The sequence below is a fragment of the Pinus tabuliformis genome, chromosome 7 (genome assembly GCF_031772625.1).
Source record: "Pinus tabuliformis cultivar Carrire ecotype Pingquan chromosome 7, CPIR1, whole genome shotgun sequence".
NCBI lineage: Eukaryota > Viridiplantae > Streptophyta > Pinopsida > Pinales > Pinaceae > Pinus > Pinus tabuliformis.
Genome location: NC_142293.1, coordinates 412,065,629 through 412,073,315, shown reverse-complemented (window position 1 = coordinate 412,073,315; position 7,687 = coordinate 412,065,629).

Sequence of the window (7,687 nt, the reverse complement as noted above, 5' to 3'; positions counted from 1 at the left end):
ATGGATCCTTTCATTGGTTTATTACATGAAATCTTTTCTTCAGAATATTCGGGGGAAATATGAATGGCTCTTCACATGACTATGAGTCACTTCATGCCATGACAGATCCAGATTTAAATCCTTTTGGCCCACTACTTTTTTAGGACAAAGTACCAGAATATGCTGAAGTACCAATTTGGGAATGTGAGGAAGAAATTTACTCACAGTATTTTAATAATGACTCCTGATAAGCCTTCCAGCTCTGATACCAACTAAAAAACACACACAACGAAATCTAGAATGCAGAAATAAACAAGATCTGTGACTGATACTTTAATCACAAAGAGGGAAGAGATTCCTCTACTGCGCAACCTAGCATCATGAATCTGTTTTTGAATATATTTGAATACGAATGCCAACAAGAGTATTAGTTCATAATAAATACTAGGTCATCTTAATCGCTCCAATATCTAACAATTCTTCTGAATAATATCCTCGTGCCGAAACACGAACTCTAACCCAACAGTCTGCTTCTGTGACTTTGCGACTTCTTCAACCTTAACAAGGCTCATACAAGTTCGAGGATAGAATCCAAAACAATCTACAAAGGAGACATAGATTTACAGAAATTAAGGAATCTTTATTGATGAACTTCAAAACTCAAGTATTACAAAGTTTCTTCTCAAGCAATACAAAGTTACTTCTCCAACAGAAAGGCTCTCTAAATTTCCCAAAACCCGAATTCCTCTCTTCCCTAGTATTCATCTATTTATAGATCCTCCTAGTTCTGGGTTCGGTGATACCTCCATATCAGATATGAGAGAATCTTACTTTACATCAAAATCAAATCCTTACATCAGATATGAGAGAATCCTGCTTTCGGGTAACCCGGAGGACATCCGCACAGTGATTCAATCATAAAATATTTTATATTTATTCTTATCCCTTTATTTAATTATATATGTCGGATTGATTACACTGTAAGAGATTCGTTTTTAGGGAACCTTACGAAAAACCTGTCTGCCACCAAATTCAGACAGAAAGACATTACAAAATGACAAAATTTTCTAGTTGTTCACGAGAATAATGATGTTCTCTGAACCTAGTCAAGGAGTCATTATTAAAATACTGTGAGTAAATTTGTTCCTCACAATCCCAAATTGGTACTTCAACATATTCTGGTACTTCGTCTTGAAAAAGTAGTGGGCCAAAAGGATTTAAATCTGGATCTATCATGGCATGAAATGACTCATAGTCATGTGAAGAGCCATTCATATTTCCCTCGAATCTTCTGAAGAAAATATTTTGTGTAATAAACCAATGAAAGGATCCATTGGCGCGGAGTGCTACAAGCATGTGATAATTGGTGATATTGCTGATATCCAAAATCCTTTTGTATAAAATTCCTGATTGATGTGCCCGTGGTTCTGTAAATCTAGGAAGTTGTAATAACCAGAGAGAGAATGGGTAAAAACATAGAGGACTGATACCATAAATGTTCCACCATTCTTTAAACCATTCAGTAATTTTATGTACAGTTGTATCTTTGGGTTCTTCTTCATCAGAAAATGAAATCAGATCAGGAATGTCTTTTGCTATCTGAAAAGTTTCTTTATCAGGAGGAGAAAAATTATCCATAACCAATACTTTCTAACAATAGGAAGAAAGCGGAAATACTTTCAACCTCGCTTTGATACCAACTACAAAGCACACACAACGAAAGCGAGAATGTGGAAATAAATAAGATTTGTGACTGATACTTTAATCACAAAGAGGGAAGAGACTCCTCTACTGCGCAATCTAGCATCACGAATCTGTTTTTGAATATATTTGAATACGAATTCCAACAAGAGTATTAGTTCATAATAAATAACAGGCCTGCTTAATCACTCCAATATCTGACAATTCTTCTGACCAATATCCTTGTGCCGAAACACGAACTCTGGCCCAACGGTCTACTTTTGCGACTTTGTGACTTATTCAACCTTAACAAGGCTCATACAAGTTTGAGAATAGAATCCAAAACAATCTACAAAGGAGACATAGATTTACAGAAATTGAGGAACCTTTATTGATGAACTTCAAAACTCAAGTACTATAAAGTTGCTTCTCAAGCAATACAAAGTTACTTCTCCAGCGGAAAGGCTCTCTAAATTTCTCAAAACCCGAATGCCTCTCTTCCCTAGTCTTCATCTATTTATAGATTCTCCTGGATCTGGGTTTGGTGATACCTCCATATCGGATATGAGAGAATCTTACTTTACATCAAAATCAAATCCTTACATCAGATATGAGAGAATCCTGCTTTCGGGTAACCCGAAGGACATCTGCACAGTGATTCAATCATAAAATATTTTATATTTCCCTTTATTTAATTATATATGTCGGATTGATTACATTGTAAGAGATTCTTTTTCAGGGAACCTTAAGAAAAACCTGTCTACCACCAAAGTCGGACAGAAAGACATTACAAAATGACAAAATGTTCTAGTTGTTCACGAGAATAATGATGTTCTATGAACCTAGTCAAGGAGTCATTATTAAAATACTGTGAGTAATTTTCTTCCTCACATTCCCAAATTGGTACTTTAGCATATTCTGGTACTTCGTCTTGAAAAAGTAATGGGCTAAAAGGATTTAAATCTGGATCTGTCATGGCATGAAATGACTCATAGTCATGTGAAGAGCCATTCATATTTCCCCTGAATCTTCTGAAGAAAATATTTCGTGTAATAAACCAATGAAAGGATCCATTGGCGCAGAGTGCTGCAAGCATGTGATAATTGGTGATATTGCTGATATCCAAAATCCTTTTGTATAAAATTCCTGATTGATGTGCCCGTGGTTCTATAAATCCAAGAAGTTGTAATAATCAGAGAGAGAATGGGTAAAAACATAGACGACTGATACCATAAATGTTCCACCATTCTTTAAACCATTTAGGTGTGGAGTCTTGTTCTTCAATTTGTGTAACTTCCATCCCATGATATCTAAAAGAAAACTGCACATTATAGAAAAACGAGTCAGTTTTACTTTCAAAACACATACCTTTATACCAGTATTTCTCTTGCCGTTCATGATCTTCAGAGTTCTAAAGGTTGGGTGGCAATAGGAAGCGATCAATGTAGATTTCACAGCAGATTAGATTTTCATCTGCATCTTTGTGTAATGTGAAATCAAGATTTCTCAAATCTTGAAGAAAACCTAAAGCTTCAAAAGCTTCATCATTTCTTTGCATTTGATCATCCCATGAGAAATAATGTTGTCCAGTTCCATGCCGATATTTGATTTCTTTCATTGAAAACCAATATGCTTGATAATCGAGTAAAGGTTTCTGCAGATTCAAAGTGTGAGAACCATAATCACATTCAATGTGAATCTCATTTTCTAATCTTCTTATGAGGTAACATCTGAGATTATTTACATCATTTCTCTGTAAAAATTATGGGCTGAGAAGATCTGCGAAGAAATTCTTAACTCCAGAAATGAACTCTACATCAAAACAATACTGGGCCAATGTCATTATCCATATAACCATTGCTCCATCTTCAAAGTCACATTTATGGATAGCAAACTTAAGAGCTTGGCAATCTATTTTGACTGTAAAATGTCTATATATCACACTATCTTTAAATTTGGCAATGCCAAGGGAGACAAATCTAAGTTCTTTCTTTAGGCTGGACCAATTTTTTTGTGTATTTGACCAAATTCCAGAGGCATACTGGAAAATTTCATATTCCATTTTCATTTTATTAGGATCATGTTGGTAGAAAATTGCACCCCATCCGATATCACTGGCATCTGTAAAGATGGTTTTAGGCCATTCTTCATTGATTGTGCTTAAAGGAGAAATATTCCTAATTTTTCCTTTAATTCTTCTGACTGCCTCTGTTAAATCCTCTGTCCACGGAATTGGATCTTTTTGCAATCTTTTATTCAATAAGACTCTGTCTTGGGCATAATGTCTGACAAATTTGGAGATGTAATTCAAGCTACCCAAGAATCTTTGTAGTTGAGTTTTATCAGTGATTCTGTCTAGAAATTTATCTATGAAATTAACACTATGTTGCATAATGTAATATGATCCATATTGAATCACATATCCCAAGAAATCTATCATAGTCTAAAATAACTTCATTTTTGAATCTGATAAAACTATACCTTTTTCTTTGAATCTCTTGTAGAATATATTAAGATGCTTTATATGAGAGGGAATATCTGCAGAATGAATTAGAACATCATCAATATATTTCTTCAAGAAATCATCCATACCTTCAAAAGTTTCATCCATAATCCTCTGGAAAGCGGATGGAGCATTTACTAGACCAAAGGGCATAATATTCCATTCAAAATGTGCTTCTGGTACTGAAAAAGTTGTTTTCCACTTATCTTCTTCTTTTATCCCTACTTGCTAGAAACAAGACTTTAAATCAAACTTGGAAAAGATTTTTGACTGTGATATCTGAGACAAAAGCACTGAGGGCTTTGGCAAGGGATAAGCATCATACTTAAGAATATTATTCAGAGGCTTGTTGTTTACTACCAATCTTGGTTTTCCTCTGATAATCTCTGAGTGTTTGTTGACATAAAATCCAAAACAAGAAATAGGGCTATGAGATTTTCTAATCAAACCTTTTTGCAGTAAGGATTTTATTTCTTCTTTACAATACCTGAGTTGTTCAGAATTCATCGGTATTGCTTTTGATCTTCTGAGTTTTCCATGAAATTCCTTTTTCAAAGGTAATTCTACTTCATGTTTATGAATATGCCAAAAGGCATTTGGATCTTCAAAACAACAAGATTTTATGAGAGATCTCACTTATTTCTTTTTCAAATTTTCCTTTCAAAAGATTTTCATCAATCTTAAGCATTTCTTTCTTCTTCTCCATCTTTTCCAAGGTATTATGTAAACTGTCAATTATGCTCAATCTATTAGGAGAATTCGAATGAATAAAAGGATAGAAATAATATTTACCTTTGAAGAGAAGAAAACATTCCCATTTCTTTGATTTTACATCATAAGTGCTTCCATGTCTTCTGAAATTGCTCAGGAAAGGAGTTCCTAAGTACATAGCACAATCAAGCCCTGTGACTAATGGAGCATGAACTTGAATTCCTTCATATTGAGAAATGAAGACATCTATTATAGCTTCTTCCGTTGTCTTGATTTCTCCACTTGCAGTAACAACTCCTGGACACTTTGTCTTTTGTCTTTGAGGATAGGGAATTACAGTGCCGCTTACTATGTTCAATCTTGAACCTGTATCAATTAGAACCTTCCACCATTCTATGGAAGAACCAATTCTGATTTTCATTTTTACACAGTACATTACATCTGCGTTCATTGCATTCATTCCTAATCTAGATCTAGGATCTTCAAATTCTTCATCTGGAATTTCAAAGTCTTCAGATTTGAAAATCCCTTTCATTGGATCATGATATGGATCAGGTTGTCTTTCTAGTTCTTTCTGTTCTGTCTGTGAAGATTCTACTTTTGTGGGTTGTGCATGTAAAGAATGTATATTGTGCCCCTAATGTGCTTCAATGCATAGCCTTCTATTCTCTCTGACTTCTTTTATGAGATCTTTGATAGCTTGACTAATTGCAAGAAGTGTTTGAGGAAGATCATCTTCAATTGTTTGTTGTATGAATTGTCTTTTTAGACCATCAACTAAAAATAAGGTTGTAGAAGGAATATAGCTATGTTGATGATTTATCTGTCTTTTGTTGTTCTTGATATTGCTGTGACTTGGACTGTTGAATATGGTTCATCAGCAATCCTTTATACATTTCTTTGAGTTTTGGATCATCAGCATAAACCATTTGTGTAAAATAATTTCTAGAAAGCTCATCATGATCTAATCTTTCATTTGAGAGTGGTCTGAACATCCTGACTGCATTACATTTGCAAATGTCAGGATCACTGCATTCACAGAGTTCTTGAAAACATTCATTACAGTGTGGATCTTTGTAATATTCAACTTCAGAATCTTCTTCTTCATAAACAGCGTGTATCTTGTTATTTAGATCATAATAATTTTATGAATCTATTAATTCTTTACAGCTAGAAGGGAGATCAATAATATTTACCTTACCAGATTTATTCTTATAGCTAAATTGTTTCTTCTTACCAGATTGTTGTTTGTCTTTTTTCACTTTTGGACAATTTGGAGCAATATGTCCTTTTTCATTGCAATAAAAGCAAAATATTTGATTTTTTTTTGGCCTTTGATGAAACTGGTGTGTTTTTTTGTATTCTCTGGGAGGCCTTCTATGAATGATTTTTTTGTTTTCTGCGGATCTAAAAGTTTGCTTAGAGTAAGCTTTCCTTTTAAAACGATGACGATCATATCCCCCTAAACTTTTAGAGCCATGTAAATGCCATTGTTTACATAGTTGTTGATAGCCATGTTGTTTAGTGGAGCTGGTGGCAGCTCGAGCAGCTTTCATCTGAGAGCAGAGTTCAACAATGACAGTTTTAATAGCTTGACTTATAACGCCAAATTTATAGGCACCAATCTTTCTAGGAAGCTTATTCAAAATGGCAATAGTTACCCAATTTGGTAAAAAGCAATGAAGATTTATTTCCATTTGGGATCTAGAATCATGTCAGAAGAAATAGTATGCAGACAATGGAGATATTCCATAAAATATTCATCAAAATGTTACATATTAGTAAGCTTCATGGATGTAAGTGTGACTGCAGCAAGTTCATTATTGATCTAAGGATAACCACAAAAATTGACAAGAATGCCATGCATTAGGCAACCAATCATGTTATTCACAGGTAATGAAGTCTGTGGATCCATATATGTAGTATTATCTGGGTTCATTACCACAAATGTTTCCCAAGAAGGAATGAGGATAGGATCATAATGAATTTCTGCTTTAAGCCAAGAATCAAGGAGTCCTTCGAATCCACTGATGATTTTCCTGGTTGCATTTATTGGAGAAATGTCATTTGCTAAATATGTGCGGTAGCAGACCAACATGGAACTCAATGTAGACAGTATTTCTGCTTCAGAACAATTGTCAATATTCCATGAATATGTGGAAGAAGCAGACCAATCTTTATGATATTCTAAGTTCATGACATCCCTTTTATCAGGAGCGGGTGACCAAGAAGAATTCCAAGAACTTCTATCAATAACTTTATGTACAGTTGTATCTTTGGGTTCTTCTTCATCAGAAAATGAAATCAGATCAGGAATGTATTTTGCTATCTGAAAAGTTTCTTTATCAGGAGGAGAAGAATTATTCACCAAAAACTCTAAATATTCTAGAGTAGGAGCAGCAGAGGGCACTGCTTCAAATTCGTTGAGTACAGTATCAGAACTGGAAGGCTTATCAGGATCATCTCTTGATTTCAACCACTCAGAAACTGTCATTTTATGTCCAGGGCTTGAAGAGTTTAGACTAGAAAACATGCCAGGATTGGCCATAGGAGCATAAACAAAGGTAGTTTCTGGTTTAGGAAAAATGATATCACCAGGATTCTTCATTTTTGATTGAAGAGTAGTAGGAACAACATGGAAAGGTAATTGATCTTGAGGATCTGAGAAATAAGTAGTAGCTTTAAAGGTAGGATCAAGAGTGTTTTTCTTTTTCAGACTTTCAACAGACGTAAAGACAACACAAACTTGTTTCTTTACTACTTCAAGTGACGTTTTTAAGCTTGTCATCATATCATGATTCTTATCTGCTATTG